The 18,300-nt window shown below is 36.1% G+C and overlaps 1 protein-coding gene across 1 annotated transcript in view; it reads left to right on the top strand.

The window, feature by feature from the left end:
* Positions 1 to 18,300, top strand: part of chl1a (cell adhesion molecule L1-like a) — a 103,835-nt gene that overhangs the window by 4,734 nt on the left and 80,801 nt on the right. Inside the window, exons 2-3 of the mRNA XM_073875002.1 lie at positions 1,478 to 1,543; positions 17,519 to 17,563. The gene's annotated coding sequence lies outside the window, so the exon portion shown is untranslated. The remainder of the gene's footprint in view (positions 1 to 1,477; positions 1,544 to 17,518; positions 17,564 to 18,300) is intronic.

Here is an 18,300-nt window from a genome sequence, read left to right as displayed (position 1 = left end):
ACGCCCTTCTTGACAGAGCTGACAAATATCGCATTATTTTGTCATTGTTACATGCCATGATAAGTAAATTCCTAAAGCAGTAATAAAAAAACGCGTTGTTTTTCTCTTTTCATGTGTTACAGTACTGATCAATCTACAGGTTTTTTAGTGCTCTAACACATCCTGAAGTTTGCCTTAAAAGAGTTATTAAAAATTAAAGTAAATCAGGTTTAAATGTCAGGAGTTCTTGTCGCTGCTAATACTGTGGCATTCTTTAAAAATTATATTTTTCTAATTTGATTTAATTTAATTTTCATAGTGTTCATGCTGTTTAATTTTTTTTATTCTCAACAATTTTTTTAAGCTTTTGAATCATTTGATGAAACTGCAAAAAATAATTAAATCATTTTAAATTTCAAAGATAAATGACAAAATATGTTTGCAGTTGCATATTAGCAAGGTCATAGTCATGTATGTTTTACTAAAAACACAAATATCTATCTTGTTTTGTTGTGTAACAATGCGCTACTTATGTTCAAACTGAAATTACTGAAGTCTTTTTACATTTAACAGTGTTTCCCATACATTGATTTATTTGTGGTGGCCCACCACAGAATCAACACTGGCCCCCACAAATAGAATTTTCATGATTCCCATTAGCATTTTTATTTCACTATTTAAAACAGCTTAATTCGGCTTAAAATATAATTTGATATATAATATTGATCAAATACAGATACAGCTCAAAGAGTAGAAGTGAAACATATTTCAGGTGCCAACACTAGATCAAACGCAAACATGACATGATGACATCACATATATGCTAATTAGCGGGTGATGTCATCACCACCACAGTCTCCTCAAAATCCTGTGGGAAACACAAATTCCTCCTGGTATTGATAGACCACACTTATGAGTTATGACCACAGTCAAAAAATATATCTGTCTAAAACATTATCTTTCAAAAATGTTGTTTCTCTGAAAAATGGTACTTACGCCCCTGCTCTCCCTTACATTTCGGTCCCCTACATTTCCTAAATACATGTTTTTTTCTACCCTTAATACTTAAGTACATTAAAAATGTAGTATTTTAATAGTCAATACCTACTTTTACTTGAAATGTTTAAGTAATTAAGCATCATATTAAATTTAATATGAAGTGTAGTGGATTCATAATTATGATATTATGCTTTAGGATGTAGTAAGATAAAAGAAAAACACTTAAAAAAATTATTTATGGAAAGCTGTTCGCTACAAAACAACAAGTACTGTAGCTACTTCAATGTATTTAGACAAATTAAAGCTTACGAAAGGTCCTTGGTTATACAATTGAAAAGAGCTTCCTCTGGGCTGAATGTTTTGTGGTCACCCACATCAACAGTCTCTTAGCTTGTTGATATTCAGTATCAAAGTATTTCCTCTTGCTAGTATTGCAAAGTTAGGAAAACCTTTTTTTCAGGATTGTGTTACAGACTTGCTTTTACATGCTGCATTTCAGGTCTGGTCTATAGTGATGACAGTATCCCGCTGCAGGTGTCACAGTCAGTGATCTGTGTCCTCTGAGGTCAGGTATAAAACCCTTACCCGCAGAACAATCTTTAGTAAAAACAAAGAGATTCCTTACCGTATATTTTTCATTCTTTAAAGCAGATAAATCAATATTGTTTTGGTTGAAGTAGTGATTTGGCCTGGTGTGCATGCATTAAAGCAACACTAAAGAGTTTTTGCTCTTTTCTCCCCCTACAGGTTAGAAGCGTAATTGTTCATTACCACTGTCGTAAATACTGCAGCATAGCTGGCTCTGATTGGATTGTAGGTCTGCCGTAAAGCAAGTTTTTGTAGTTTTCACTCGAACTACAGGACCACTACCCGACGGTTGGAAACTTCTTTAGTGCGGTTTTGGCCGATAGAGGCCTGCAAAGCGAATGTGAAAGTGCCATTCACCCTGTTTTGAGTGGATGAACCACTGAAACTTTTTTGGAAACGTTTAAGGTAAAAAAACGCTTTGGTGTTGCTTTAAAGCTGATTTTAGGAAGCTGCAGTCTGTAACCTACTTGTGCTTAAAACAATTAAGATTTCCTGTGATATCCAACTTAACAGGTTAACTGTAAGGTAAGGTAATGAGGAAGTTTTGAACAGTTTTTGTTAATATACTTGCTCAGTATTAAATATTGGCTTGTTTAACCCAAAAAAGTTATCTTCTGTGGATGCTCTGCTTAATGTCAAAACAAACTGGGCCACTATTGGACATTTTTAAAATGTTTCTGGCTCGGATCTGAAAGCACATAACTTGTTCCGCTGCAAACTTTATCCGTCTTGCACAGGTTCCAGCACTTATCCAGCATTTCATTTCTAGTGTACCGACAGCAATATTTGGCTATAAAACCGCTTGCCGTAAGTGTTCCTGTAAGTTCCTGTCATCCAAATAGGCAAAAACGAGGGTCATGACTTCTCCTGCTGGTCGTAGATAATAAAATTACCATCTCAACATGCTTACCACGGCTTTGCATGGCATTTCTGAAAAGAGGAAACAATATTCTATAATGATGCCACCCACTGAGTAAGATCTGGCTCACAAAAACACACAAGCAAACACAAATACACACACTCGCATGCAACAGACACCCACTCGTGCCAACATGTACTCTCTTTGCTGTCCATTCGGAAAACATCCCCTCTATTGAAAGGCACAATGGCTCACATTCCTCAAAATGCGTGTGGACATGGTTTGCTGGCACTTGTAATGTTCTTCATTCCAATTCAGCTTGTCTCAGACAGCTCAACAGGATGCTAACCGCGTGTCCCGATATAGAATAACCTCTTCACGCCCGCTTTCATCTGATGCACAAAATAACACCCTCTTCCCCGATCACCCACATGCTGTACCCCGTTGACAGCTTAAATAAGTTTTCTATTTGTCAAACTCTCCTGTTTGACGTGATTCTCGCAGTATGACTAAAGAGAGGATAATTTAATGTAATAGTCACATTTTGGTTCAAAGACTGAGGATTTAAATACCAGTTATCTTAAGTCGGTCAAACGGGAACAACAAAAGATTACTCATCACAAAAAAGGAAGTACTTAGAGTTTGGCTGCTACTGTAAGACATTTTCAACGGTTGACACAGATTATGTTAGGTGTAACAGCGAAGAGTCTTACAGTGCATAGATGTTGTAGTGGGAATGAAGCGAAGTTACGCATAAACTTGTGACTAACTATATTGTAACGCTCATGAACTTTTTAGCATTTTAAATCTGTGCCCTAAATATTTTTTTTTTGCAGAATAAAATTCGTATGCTAATGATGCCCCCCTCTTGGAGTCACTTTTCTCAGTCTTGTTCACACAAGCACTTCCAAAATGTGCGTCACTAGCAGCACTTCAACACCTGTATTCACTTGCATGTATAAGGGGGTGTGCACACCAAAGCTTTTAAACCGGCTGAAAGCGCCAGGCGGACTCTGAATGCCAGCTTTTTTCAGCCAACTGCCAGCCTTTTCAGGTGAGCGCTTTGGTTGCTAAGATACTTCTGCTTTGTTTGTCAGTCGTTAAACATTAATGCGCTGGTTGGTTGTTGTGATATTTGTCCCGCCCCTCCTCTAGTGTTGCTTTCGTCAACGAAAAGTTTGACTAAATATAGTCGTTAACAAACCTTTTTCACGTGACGAAAACGAGACGAGACGCAACAAAAATTCTGGTCATGTGACGATGACTATAATAAAATGTATAATGCAATATTGTTGACGAATAAAAACGAGACTAAAAGTGGTTTACAAAATTAAAAATAAGCTAAAATGTCTCTTCATTTTCGTTGACCAAAACGAGACGTAATGTTATAACGTTATTTCGTCTTTTTAGCCATCTCAGCATCTCCGCGCCCCCGCCACGTGACTGCAGATGATCACGTGTGTTGTTGGTGCTCAATCAAAACATAAAAGTCTGCTCTCGCGATGCTTTGATATCATACCTCCGTTTGCACAGTAATGGGCGTTTCACACGGTACGCGGCAACCGCAAGTGTTTAGTTCTTTTCAGTAGGAGATGTGATGAAATGGAGAAAGGCGCTGTTGAAGATAAACTTATTTCCACTAAATGCTGCGCAAAACGCTTTCAGTACACAAGAAAACAATTACGACCGGGAAGACACACCATTCTGGCTCCAAATGTAAAAGAAAAGTAAAAAAAAAATTGAATCACTTTTAGGTCAGTTCAACAAGCCTGTTAAAACGTATAGCTTTAATTGCTGACCAAATCATCTGCGTGATTTAAATAGTATAACAATGTACAAATTTATATCATGTAACAGTTGTTTAAATGACACTGTGCTGCGTTGCGTTTTGAAGCATTGTAAAGATATCTATGCTAAAGATTGCATATATGCTAAAGAACATTTGTTGTTTTGTATATGCTAATAACTACACTTATTTATTATTTAAATAAACAAAACATACTAGATGAATTCTTGAGTATTAAATCAATCAAACACCTGTTCTATTGAGAACAAAACCATAAATACCAACTTTTGCTTTTCTTAATAGACATCTGCTGTTTTCTTAAAGCTGACTTTTAATTTACTTACAAGAAAAACATTTAGTAAATTTTCAAAATTGCTTGGATTTATACTGATATGTTTAATGTTGTCACATTAGATTAAGCCAAAGTCCATTAGCTACACAGGTTAGTGGATAAGTCTGAATAAAATAAGACTAAAATGCCCAGACTTTTAGTCGACTAAAACTTGACTAGACTAAAAGAGTATGAACGTGACTAAAACTAATAAAAACTAAAATGACAGCTTGACACAAAGACAAAACTAAAATTAAAACAGGCTGCCAAAAACAACACTACCCTCCTCAGTAAGAACTGACATTGAATAGCTGAGCTTTTCACCCAAACTTGAAAATTTTTCAGCGCTCAGCATTGAGCGTGGAAAAAACGTTGAGCATCGGCTTTCAGCGTGGAAAAAACGCTAGCTGCTGGCTTTTTAAAAATATGCCACGCTTCCCTTGAAAACTATTAAAAACATACGCCAGCTGCGGACGTAAAAGCTTTGGTGTGCACGCCTTCTAAGTCTATAAAAAGTTTAGGCAGACATAACCTCAAATTTATTTGCTTAAAACTTGTGATCCACTGGTGTAAAGTAAGAGTCTTTCTTTTCCTCTTTCCATGCCAGCTTTTTTTAAAAAGTTGCCAGTCAGCACCAGCATTTTTTATGATTTATGAATTTTAATTTTAACCTTTCAAAAAATATATATATATGTTCTTGAGAACAGGCACTCTTCTTTTAAGCAAAAAAATTAATAAAAAAAAAAAAAAAATTTGTTCTCTTTTTTCACAGGTAGGTTTATTAAAAAATACCAAATTTTGAACAAAAAAATCATAATTGCAATTTTGTAAAGGACTTTTGTTAGAGATCAGATTCAGAACGATGATCAAAACATACACAGAGTATTTACTGTTTTTGGATCAGTGGATGCTATGGTGTTTTATCAGTTGGGCAAGAGCGCAACCTAGTGGACAGTAGCAGAAAAATAGATTGCCTAAAAACTCGTCATTGCGTTTTCTCTTCATTGATGAAGATAACTTGTCAGTTGTGGGGAAAGAGTTAAGCATCAGTGAATATTTTTCAGAAATGTCACAATGGCTATGTTTACATGGACAAAATTTTGTGATTAAAGGTTACGACAATACGGTTTACATGCACCCTAAACATTGAAATCTGATTTAAATGTTTGTTTACATGTACATTCTATATAATCCGTACAAAAATTTCTGCGCAAGCACACAGCCAGGGTTGCCACCAGATTTTAAAAGTATACATAAACTCTGCAGAATGTACTTTTAATAATATGTGATGCCATTGCCTTGCTATTGCGTGTTTCTGTGACGAGAATCATTTGATATAAGAGGTAAATATAAGATGTGAACTTTAGCAGAAATGTTCTGCGCATGTGCACAATGTATTTTTGCATCCGATTGAGAAAATACCACTTTTCTCCTGCTAATCGGATCACAGACTACACCACCCCCTTCAATACGATCCAAATTTGTATCCGATCATCCTCAATCTTATTGATTAAGGTGTTTACATGAAGGCTTTTCAATAAGATTGAGCCATCAATACGATTACAAATGGATTATTTGGTTGCATGTAAACATACCTAGTGAGTGCATGAAGCAACTGCACATTTGTGACCCTATCTGTGAAATTCAAGCTAAAGATTCATAATCTAATGATGCTATTAGGAGCATTAATGTTTGATTTCAATTACTGATTTTATTTTAAAGGTGCGTGTAGATTTTAGTGACATCTAGATTGCGAATTGCAACCAACGGCTCATTCCACAGCTCACCATTCCTTCCGAAATGCCATAGATATGAACACTAGATGTCGCCTTGGCTTCGGCAGTTCATTGGACCGAATGCGTCAACTAGAGCCGCCATCTTTAAACAGGGGAGCTCCGCATCAGCGTCATTGTAGGCAATGGTGTAACGGAAATAAAATCACCACAAATCGTCATGAATGCGATTTTCTTGGTTTTCTTTTGGTTTGTTTCAACAGTCAGACATGTATTTAGCATTGAGTCCAGAAAAAAATTAAAGTTTTGATATTATAAAAATCTACTTTTCCTAACTATAATGCATAGTGCTATTAGCCCTAACATCCAAACACAGCACAAAAGTCCGTCATTGTCCATGAATTCGAAGTACAGGCGGAGATAGCAGCATTACCTAGCTACTTCCTATGACAAGACCCCTGTTTCAAGATGGCGGCGGTTTTGACGCATGCTTAGAACCCCAAGGCGATATCGAGTGTATATATCTATGCTGAAATGCAGGAAATTCATAGACTTGTGTGTAGACACAGGTGCGTGTACCGATGTGCAGACACAGCTGCGCATATTGTCTCACAATCGGAAATAATGGAACAATACTGTTAAGAGCTTACATTATATTTGAGAAAGAAGCACATTTAAGTACTGTAATTGTCACTAGTTGATATACTTTCTTTTTTCCACAAAGCAATATACTAATGCGGAGAAAACCAGAAATGAAAGAATGAAAGCTGGACTTAACATTGCTATGTGTCTTTTTAAAATCGTAAATGAACACTTTCATCTTTTTAAATAGAAACGCAACCTAATACAATCCAAGACAACTCCTAAATGAATTTAATGAATGGGTTTTATTGGTAACACTTTACAATACGATTATATTTGCTAACAATTAGTTAATGCATAAGTAAACATGAACTAACAATGAACAATACTTCAACAGCCTTTACTAATCTTAGCTCATGTAAATTTCAGCATTTAATACGTCTAATACATTTATCAAATCAAAAGTTGTAACTGTTAACATAAGTTAATGCACAATGAAATAACATAAACAATTGTATTGGCTTTAACTAACATTAATAAATGATGAATGGTGTTACCATTTTATTTAATATCTTTTTATTTAGTATGCAATTATAATTTAATTAATAAAGCTTGTACTTTTTGTGAAACTTTTTTTTTGAATCATATCTGTGCGCAGCACTAACATCAACAACTTTACACCATAACTGGGAATTTCTTCCATGCCTCTTTAAAGATTAAGCGTCCTCTTTAGGTGAAGTGTGTTTAGATGTACGGTTGCCGGGCTGGGTGCCCCAACAATCCCAGAGTTCCTCAACAAGCTGTTACATGTGGCAGAAATGATAACGCTGCTGTAGAGCCTCAGGGATTCTGACAGCTCCGCACTCTCATTCTCTCCCACAGACCCACATTCACGCAACAGCCACACATGCAGGCGCACACACCCTTGCATATACAAAGCATGCAGATGCAGCTTTGCAAACACAGTCAGGTTATAAAGTGTTTTGAGGAATGACTTTCGTTTTGACACGTAACGCATATTCTTTTATTGTCTGAATGGAGGTACGACTTTAAAAGTTATTATGTTTTAAAACGAAAGAAGATTCCAGGTATAGTGATGCAAACTAGATTTTTAATGGTGCGTGCCTACAGAATTCACATTTGCAATGTTGAGAAGTTCTTGCTGGTTGGCGATGCATTGCCTTGCAGTTTTCTGAATGGTTACTTACTTCCAAAGAGCCCAAACCAAGTCTACGATATTTTTGTCCCTAAACATGGACCTGGGCTGGGTTTCCCGATAACGATTGAACTTAGCCCTTAAGAGCGCTTTCTACGAGCTACTTTCAACGAACATTCGTTGTTTATTTTTTATTGTGCGTTTCCCAAAGATGCACGTATAACGATCGCTCGCAACTGGGTTTTAAGTGCTATACGAGTCGCTATCCGTTTGTCAAGTGCTGAAATGGCACCAATAGAATAACTCAAATTTGTAGCACAAGCTTGTTTAGGCCAATGATCGTAAGCTAATGTGCACTAATATTCTTTATAATTTTTTCATTATTGTTCGATGGCTTTTTAAATGTTTTAAAATTGTTCATAATGAAATATTCTTTTCCGTATTTATTTAGGACTCGTCCCCTTGCGAAATGCCTTCTGCATTTTATATTATAGTTTAGATCATTATTTGTTATTATTTATTATCTATTTGTATTTATTTTTATGGATTATTGCATTGTACCGTAAATATTTATTTGGTTTCTTTAATCAGATGCCATACCCTTCGAAAAAAAATTTTTTTACTGTAGCCAGATGAATTATAGCAGAAATTGGTAGGAACAATTATTAATTTGCTAGTAGCACTACCAACTTTTACCAAAATTGTACCAAATACGTTTTCCTTCTTTGTTAATTTATGATTAGTCATTTAAATGTTATTTTTCATTTGAATTTTAAATATATTATATTAAAGTAATTTAAACAAATAAGCAAAGAAAACCCCAATAAATAAATATAGCCTACATTTAAAACATTACATTATCGTCATTGCAGGAGTGTAATTTGCTGATTGTCCTGCAGGTGACCTTGTAACACTGTTGTTTGATGCACTTATGAATTAACGATTACTCCAGACCACTCGTAGATCTACGATGATTTTTATGTGCTACTTAAGCTACAAAGCTTTTGGGAAACGGCCCGTAATTCTAAGATGATTCGTACGATCGTTTTTACGATCTACTTAGCCTTACGATGCTTTTGGGAAACCCAGCCCAGGTCCTTGTTGCAATGCAAGTTACTGCACTCAGTACACAAACAATGCAGAGCAAGTTATTTATCAAAGTTTAATTTGTAGTATTCAGGGTTTGTTTAAACTCTAACCCAAAGTGCAATAGCAATGCGTATTAAGCTAAATTCTTTATTGCATGCAACTATCCGACTAACAATAGGGCTTTGTTTGAAGTAATTATTTTAAATTTCCACCTGCATCGTCTTCTCTTTATGCATTGGTCACAAACTTCAGCATCTCTCTCTCTCTCTCTGTTTCTTTTAGTCTGACCTGACTTATTACAGTCTTGCTGTTAATAGGGTCTTTCAGTAAACCATCCAGACTTGAACAAACACACTCATTCATGCCTTTCCAAAACCCTAATGTGGCTGGTCCCCAACACTTTTTCAAGGAGTTCCCATGTCCTCCATGGTGTAATTCCTCAGACAGACAGACATTAGTGATGGCGGCCTTTAAGCTAAAGGGTGGGCAAACGGGCGCCTAAAGACACTTGGCAAAGACAAGGAAAAGTACATTCCACTAGACTTTTACAACAAAACTTTTGTTTTTGTGTAAAAAGCATCTATCGCTAAGAAAATATGCTATTTTTACTAAGCGTAAATTAGGGATGCTCCGATTGATCGGCCGCAGATCGGTATCAGCCGATAATGGCATTAAATGACTTGATCGGTACTCGCTAAATTTGCAGATCTCATGAACCGATCTTTCTGTTTACTTTTTTCATCATAGGGCTTCTGAATGAGGCTGCAGTTTTTACGCAGTGCAAGCATTTTTATAACTCGTTGCTTGTGTGCGACATGCAGATTTGGATTTCTCTCTCTGTCTTCACAGAGCTATATGCAGGGCTCAACTCAGCTCAAGGACTGTCGGTTGCCCGGGGCAAGCTTGAGAAACGTTCGGGCCAGTAAAAAGTATTGTCACTTGCCCGATCGGGCCAGTGCTTCACCCTCAGTCACTAAAATACATTTTCATCAATGTATATTATTTAACATCTTGGAAGCAGACATTTACTTGGGTAAAACACGACGAAAGAAACAATGCAATATTTTACACAATTTACTGTCAGTTTACATGTAAAGTTGGGAGCCTTTTTTCATTGAAACATGTCTGTTGTATATGTATACAATTATATTTGATTTTTGAATTATTATTTTTAAATATGTGACACTTTTTTATTGGGGCCAGTGAAAATTTTAGCAGGGCAAGTGAAAACCTGAACCACTTGCCCGATCGGGCCAGTATATTTGCGTTGAGCCCTGATATGTGTACTTTTTATGAGGACGTGCTCCAGTCCTAACAGAGCAACGCGTCTTCATATCCCCATCAAACAACATATAAAACATATATCTATCACGGACAACCGCATCCTCATGCCGAAAGTTTATTACTTGCATGCGTTTTAAAGTTTTTAACGTTTAAACTTTAATTTTCCTCACAGCTGCTCTTGTCTGCGTACACCCGACGCGTGCGCACACAGCAGCCTGTCGTCAGTGCACGTGAGCAGAGCGATCTCTCGCTCTCCAGTCTTAAAGCTACAGTAACCTAATTCATCTCTCAATAAAATCACTCTCTGCTCTTTACTGAAGAACTGTGTACTTCCTATGAATGCATGTACATTTAATTCATACAGGGAAGACTGTAAAGTGTTTTATTTTTTATTACTTTTTTATTAAGGCATATTAAATTTCTCTTTGCAGAAAAAATATTTGTTGTGCTAATTTATTTGATTCTCTATTAAAACAATAATATACCTAATTACTGCAAGTAATACAAAGGCAACATCAGTGGTATTACTTTATCTAGAAAAAATTTAAACAGTTACAGTCATCAAAGAGCTTGCATATCATCCTTATAATGATTTTGAACCAATAATGGGTTAAAACAACCCAACATAAAAAATAACCCAGCATTTTTTTATAATTTATATTTTAATGCACGTTGTAAGTCATGGATCTAGTCTACACTAATCATTTAGTCATTTAACTCATTTTTCTAAGTGTTAAGAAAATTTAATTGAGATCCAGTGGTTTCCTGTTTATTTGCCCAGTTCTGTCATAACATGCTGTGAAGATCATCATAGGAAAATCTTTGGGATGAATCAACAACAATATGCTTAGTAGACAGCGCTTTGCCCTGACCTGTTAAGATACCTAGATTTGCATAGCAGATGGTCGTAGTTTTAGTCAGAACAAGTGCTTTGAGTTCAACCCTACTTTTGTTTTTTAATATGCAAAATCTTATGCCAAAACCTAGCAGTTAAAGCACATGAGCACTTATGATTAGATAACATCTATTTATTCCTAGACCTTTCCTTGATTTGTATATTCTTATCACCTGTTTTTCTATCTACCTGATTCTGAGGAAAATCTTATTGCTCAATCTCAGTCATGTTCTGTAAACAGAAAGTACAGATTTGAAGTCTTATCAAATGAAGAAGTAAGAGCTCTTATAATGAGTCAAGTTTCGCAGCCTTGAGCCACATAGTGTTAATTTTGTCACCTATTTTTAATTTAGTCTTAGTCTTAGTCTTGTGGCAAAGGTCCTTGTTAGTTTTAGTCGACTAAGGGGTGGTTTCCCGTAAAGTGATTAGCTTAAGCCAGGACTAGACCTTAGTTTATTTAGGAAAAATAACTAGTTTGAACAAACATGCCTTACTAAAAACATTACTTGTGTGCGTTTTGAGCCAAAACAAAGGGCACTGATGTATTTTAAGATATGTCAGTGCAAGTTGTTTTCAGTTTGGACAGCTCTTACATTTATTTTAGTCTAGGATTAGTCTAATCCATGTCCGGGAAACCACCCCAACACAAGTCTCGTCATTTTAGTCTAGTTTTAGTCAAAAGAAAACTCAATGGGGTGAAATTTGTGTTTGTTTACGGATTATGGATTCATACAAATTATGAAATTTGTGTTTGTTTACGGATTAGCGTACCGATATAGTTACTACGTCTACACAACCGAAAGTGTGCTTTAACTAATTCTGATGTAAACCAGTTGTTTATGTTGGTTATTTTGGTAATGTTATTCACTTTGTACTGCAAAGTTTTCACACTGGTGAATGATACATGAGATGTGACCGTCTGATCTGTGCGTGTTTATGTGTTTTGAAAGAGGCGTGACTTTGGATGGTGATTTGAATCGAGGGTGGGACCGTGATTTCATTGCTAGTTGGCTACTGTTAGCATTTTTAAAAATTAGATACCCTACCTTTAAACCCACTTCACTGACCATCTAGCTGTTTCCACTGTTATTGTCTTTACCATACAGTATATGGGACTTGACGTTGTTGCAATGCCCTTGCTGCTAGTACCTTCATCAAAACTGCTGCATTCCTTCTTCTGTGCACAGTATTCAGTTTGGCAATTACGAGCTGCACTACTTATAAATTAATAACTTGCCCAATCGCGTAGTGCAGTCTTCATTTTCCACGCCTACATTCTTTTGTTTACTGTTGGTTACTAAGTTACCAATATCACTGTCATTCACTCGAACAACTTGATGGAAGCTCACCTAATTCGCATTTCGTTGTTTTTCTTTTTTTTTGCGAATTTTGAAGAGATTCACTTCATGTTGGATGGAAACCCAGCTAAAGACAATCAGTACTGCTTGATTCCTGTACAGTTCGCAGCTGTGCGCGATCATGAAAGTTAACGCAAGTAAATACTCGCTTTCTGAATCACATACACCATAATTACTCATCCAAATCTGTGAGAGAATGCATAAGCATATAAATATATTTTCCTCCCTGTAAGTCAAGGCACAATAGCCCCGGGACGTTGTGCTAGCGATTTTGCGAGCCATTTGGTTAAATTAAATTACAAAATGTTTGTATTTACCCCCCAAAATGGGATGAAACAACCCAGCATGCAGGTTAAATTGCAGCCCAACTTTTTTACCCAAAGAGTGTACATAACAAATTTGCTAGTACTATTATGTTTGTGATGTTTATTTAAAGTTTGTATTTAACAGCATACTGTATCTGCCCCATTAATATCAATTAAATTTGCTATCTTGCAGTTTTTCGCATTGCTGTTATTCTTTTTAGTCAAGCAAGAAGCTGCTTGTGCTAAAACGACAGCGATCTTAATGTGTACAGTGATTTACGTCAGATGAAATTCCAGTCCAATAGTTTATGCTGAGGCTGCATAAGAATTATATTTGAAAGTAGGCCAGATCAGATAGAAAAGTTCAAACTAAATTGATTTCGGCTACCATGTAGTGTAAACGTCGCCTCAGGCACGACTACTGATTCTCAAAATCTTAAGTCTTTCTATTTACACCAACCCAAAGACAATCTCTAAATATTGATCAATTACACTTTGCAATAAAAATATTTGATATAAACCTTTGAGACATCAAAACAAGGCTATGTTTTGCTGTACCGCAGTGTGTTATGTGATATTTTACATTTATATTTTTACATTTGGCAAACACTTTTATCCAATGCGACTTACAGTGCATTCAGTCTATACATTTTTATCAATATGTGTGTTTGAACCCACGACCTTTTGGCAACGCTTTACCACTGAGCTATACAGAAGCATTTTCTATGGGTCTTTGTTTCTGTACTATTTAAGATAAGGCAGTGGTATAACTTCACCAGCTGTGTATTATTAAAATGATTCATTGCGACCAGGGAAAGGAGTGCTGATGGGCCGGGATGTTTTCTGAATGGAATGGAGATAAATAGGAAGTTCTCACTCACTTGTCCCAGATACTTAAAAACTTTTACTGCATTGCTGTGAGGGATAGATTGAGAGCTCGTTTCCTCCATCCTAAATGACTGCAAAATGATAGGAATGAACGTTTAATGCATTTATACTGAGTTATGCACTTAGCATAGAAATTGCTGTGTTGACAAATTGTATGTGAATGGAAAGGTGTGCTGTAGCAGATCTGCACGTAGAGGAGTACTCCTATGCATAAATAAACCATGAATGAACTAATACAGTTTAGTAATACAAACTATTACAGAAAAGTTTACATTTATGCATTTAGCAAATGCTTTCATCCAATTGGAAGTGACTTCCAATTCAAGCTTTACATTTAATCAGTATGTGGGTTTCGAACCCATGACCTTTGGCACTGCTAATACAATGCTCCACCAATTGAGCTAACACTTTATTTTCACTTTGTTCATTGCAAGTAAATATTTTGGTAAAAACAAAAATCCCATAATGCATAATACACTAGTGATCTTTATACTGAGATTTTATGTTACATTTACAATATGTTGTTCTAATTAATCACAAGGCATTTAAAGCTCAGGTGACAAATTTTTTTTTTGCCAATAGCAAATTGCGCAAAACCTGCCTAAAAAGTCATTGCCTGATAGGGCCGCAAGGCTTCAAGTGAGGTGACTAAACTTGCAGATGCAGCCATATACATACTTATCCTACATGTCAGTATGGTTGATAAATAATGAATTAATTAAATGCAGCACGTATGAGTTCAGACACAGGTATGTGCTCTCTTTGCTGGAGTTTACCCAACTGTCAATGCTTCTTTATGTCATCAAAGTTTGAGCTTGCATAGGAAGATGCATGAAAAGGTGCATTGTTTGGCAAAGGTCCTTGCAGTTATGTGGCATCTTTTTACTACAATAATGAATAACAGAATGATTCGCAACCAAGTTTTATTTAAATAGCATGAGATTATGTTTAAAGTGTTGCTTTAAAGGGCCATTATGTCAATTTTTACAAGATGTAATACAAGTCCCAGGTGTGTCTAGAATGTGTCTGTGAAGTTTCAGCCTAAAATACCCCACAGATCATTTGTTATAGCATGTCCGAACTGCCCCTATTTAGGCGGGAGCAAAAAAGTGCTGTTTTCAAGTGTGTATCTTTAACCCTCGGGGTCTGAGGGTGTTTTGGGACCCTGGAAAAGTTTTGACATGCTCTGACATTTGGCCTTTGAGTTGCTTAAATAATGGCTAATATCACATAACACCGTATTCAGCACACACTCTGCTACAATAATATGTGAGTAACATACATACATTTGTATTTTGAAGTAAATTATGCCAAGGAACACATACTAAACAAACAAATGGTTAACAACCAATTTTTTTTCTTGAAATAACTAGACTAGACTTGACTTGACACAGAAAACAATACAAAGTTGCAAAATCACAAACTCACACAGAGTCATTCAAAACAAACTGGCACAAGACAGCAAAAACAAGGGCAAGGTTACCAGCCAGAACCAGCATTTTTATGTTTTTTTAGTTTATGCCTTCCAGAAAACGTTCTTCTTTAAATATAAAAACAAACAATATATTAAATAAAAGAACAGACCCTCTACTTTTAAACAAAAATAATGTTTCATCCTACTTTATCTTTTATTTGATCACTTCTCAAATATGGGTAGTTTCTTCGAAAATACCATTTTTTTGCAAAATGTTGAGATAATTGCATATTTAAAGAAGCGATACACAAAGTATTTCCTGTTTTTGATCAGTGGAAGCATTAGTGTTTAATAAGTTGGGTAAGAGCACCACCTACAGTAGTAGATAATAGACAGGTGCGGGGAATGAAACAATGACAAGATAATTAATGAGACAAGGGGGCGGGGTCAGAGACAAGACAGAAGAGCACATGGCCTAATGAAAACAAACTGGTTTATTGGGGATTAAAAAATGAGGAGTGGTTGGATTTTTTTCATTGTAGGGTTGTTGTGTTCACACAGTGCCAACACATATTTATCCCAATACCTCGTAAAATCTGATTTGCATAATATGGGCCCTTTAATCTATCAGTTTCACTCTCTCTCTCTCTATCTCTCTCTCTTTCTACAGTATTCGCCTGTTTCCTGTCACTTGTAATTTGTTCAGTTGTATTAAACCAAATAGTAATAACTATCATATACCGATGCAAATATGCAATCTCATTTAAATACACTCTTTGGAGAGGACAAATTTAACCAAATCCAACAATGTTCCTTTAGTGTACCACTGTACTGTATGATTGATTGTCCGTTCCACTGAAAGCGGCAGATTCAGGTCATATGAACTTCAAGGGGTTGCTGTTGTTTGGTATCATTAAATTGTGCTATCGGCCATAAAAAGTACAGATTGGTACAACTGAGATTTGTGAAATGTGAGATATATTACAATCAATCCACTAAAAACACTATACACCATAAAAATGATGTGATCAATTAGTCATGACAGCAGATTTACATTACTTTAACTCACCAAAATCCTTTACCATTGACCAGGATTAAAAATAATACATTGAAATGACTTGTACAACCAGTTAGAGGTCTTCACCGAGCCGGGTCAGGTCCCAGTTTAATTACTTTGGTTCCTGGGTCTGTTTAACATTGTGTGTAATACCCAAGTCAAAAGAGAATAGAGCATGATACCAAGGGACACAAAGTTTTATTTTCACAACTTTTTATTCACTTACTAGGCTAGCTATGTGCTCTGAAATATTTGCCGATCGGACCCAGTAGGTTCTGTGTCTTTCCTGGGCGATTCAGGTCCAGTTTTTAAATAACAGACGGGTCCGCAGCTTTTCCAGGTAGTAAATTAATGGCATTTCTCGGTTCTGCACAAGTCTGGGTTCAACTTTCAAATATTAGATGGGTGCGGGTCGGTTCTGTGTAGCGGGTCTCTTCGGTTTGGGTACAAATGTTTGGACCCGTGAAGACCTCTAAACCAGTTTGATTAAAAATGTAAAGGCACTGTTTACTGTCATTTACACACCTTCAAGTTGATCCAAGCAATTTTGGAGCATCATTAACTACCATAGCATTTTTTCCTACTATGGAAGTCAATGCTGCACGAGAACTGCTGGATTACGAATATTGCTCAAAATATCACGTTTGTATTCAACAAAACAAGACAATTTATATAGATTTGAAACAACATGAAGGTGAGTAAATGATTACTTTTTATTTTTAAGTAAAAGGCAGCAAAAAAATATTAGCATTATTGGAAAAATAATACATGTACAATCTGGATGCATATGTGAGTAGGGTTAGACATACATTGCATTATAAAAAGAAGGGAGCATTTGACATGTAAATGTCCTTGCATGTTAACATTAGGTAGGTTATATGAGTCACAAAACACTTCATTTTTGTGTTTAGTACAGGCTGAAAATATGAATGGACTTTTGTTCTCCAAATGATTTTCCGGGCAGACCCATTATGTAAGCAACTATGGCTCTTTGTGATAAATCAGCATGCTTTTCAAATGGGATTTCTAGAAACAGAACAGGTAGTTGCATGCTACATGTTATCCTGACATGTCTCAGTGTTTGCGTAGCCCTCGAGACACCACCTCCCTACTTCTGGTATTACTGGTTTTAGTATTCTGAGTTGACAGAGATCTGTCATAATGTAGTGTTTGTTTTCCAACCATGGTTTAATTCATGCTTTGGTCTCGCTGTAGTGGTTCAGGTGAAAAGGACACGGGTGAGAAGAAGAGCATTTCCAGGTAAGTCCATCCATTTCAGTTTGGAATTTGTTGAAATTGTTACTGCTTTATAACTTTCTGTTTATAACTTTTTGTAGAGAAAGTGTGTTCTTTGGTGAAGCATTGAGCTCTCATAGTAAAGCAAATTTATTGTGCCAGATTTGACATGTGTAGGTATAGTAGTGTATGTCAATATAACTGTTGAGTTTGGACAGCAGAAATACAAATACCATTCTATCAATGTGTAAATATTGCGAAATGATAAAAAGAAGATGAAGAGATTATATGTGTTGTTTATATGTACACAACACATATGAATCGTTCCGGTTCCTTCTGTTTTTAAAGAGTCATTTGGGATTGATTTGTTTTGTATTAAACAATACCCCAGATGTCTGCTAATACACTTTTGATGTGTTTGTAAAATGTGTGACCTTTTAGGTGCACCTCCCCAAAAGCATGCAAGCGCTATATCCACACTACATAATACATCATTGTTACTTCACTACACTGTCAAAAAAAATGGTCGAAAAAGTGGTTCTAGCTGTCACTGTGCCAGTACCCTTTCATAAAGTACACCTTTATACCTACAGAGTTGACCGTAGTACCTCAAAGGTACACACTGTTACCAAATATAGGACATTTTTAAAGGGTACTGCTCCAAGTGACAACTTTTTCTGACAATGTAGACTAAATTTCAAACCATGTGGTCATCTACTGATGATGCTAGGGTTTTTCTTCAATTTTCTAGTCGCAAGTTG

This window comes from Misgurnus anguillicaudatus, chromosome 13 (assembly GCF_027580225.2).
Source record: "Misgurnus anguillicaudatus chromosome 13, ASM2758022v2, whole genome shotgun sequence".
In the NCBI taxonomy this organism is placed as follows: Eukaryota; Metazoa; Chordata; class Actinopteri; order Cypriniformes; family Cobitidae; genus Misgurnus; species Misgurnus anguillicaudatus.
The sequence above is the reverse complement of the archived record's forward strand: the minus strand, read 5'-3'. Positions and strand labels throughout refer to the sequence as shown.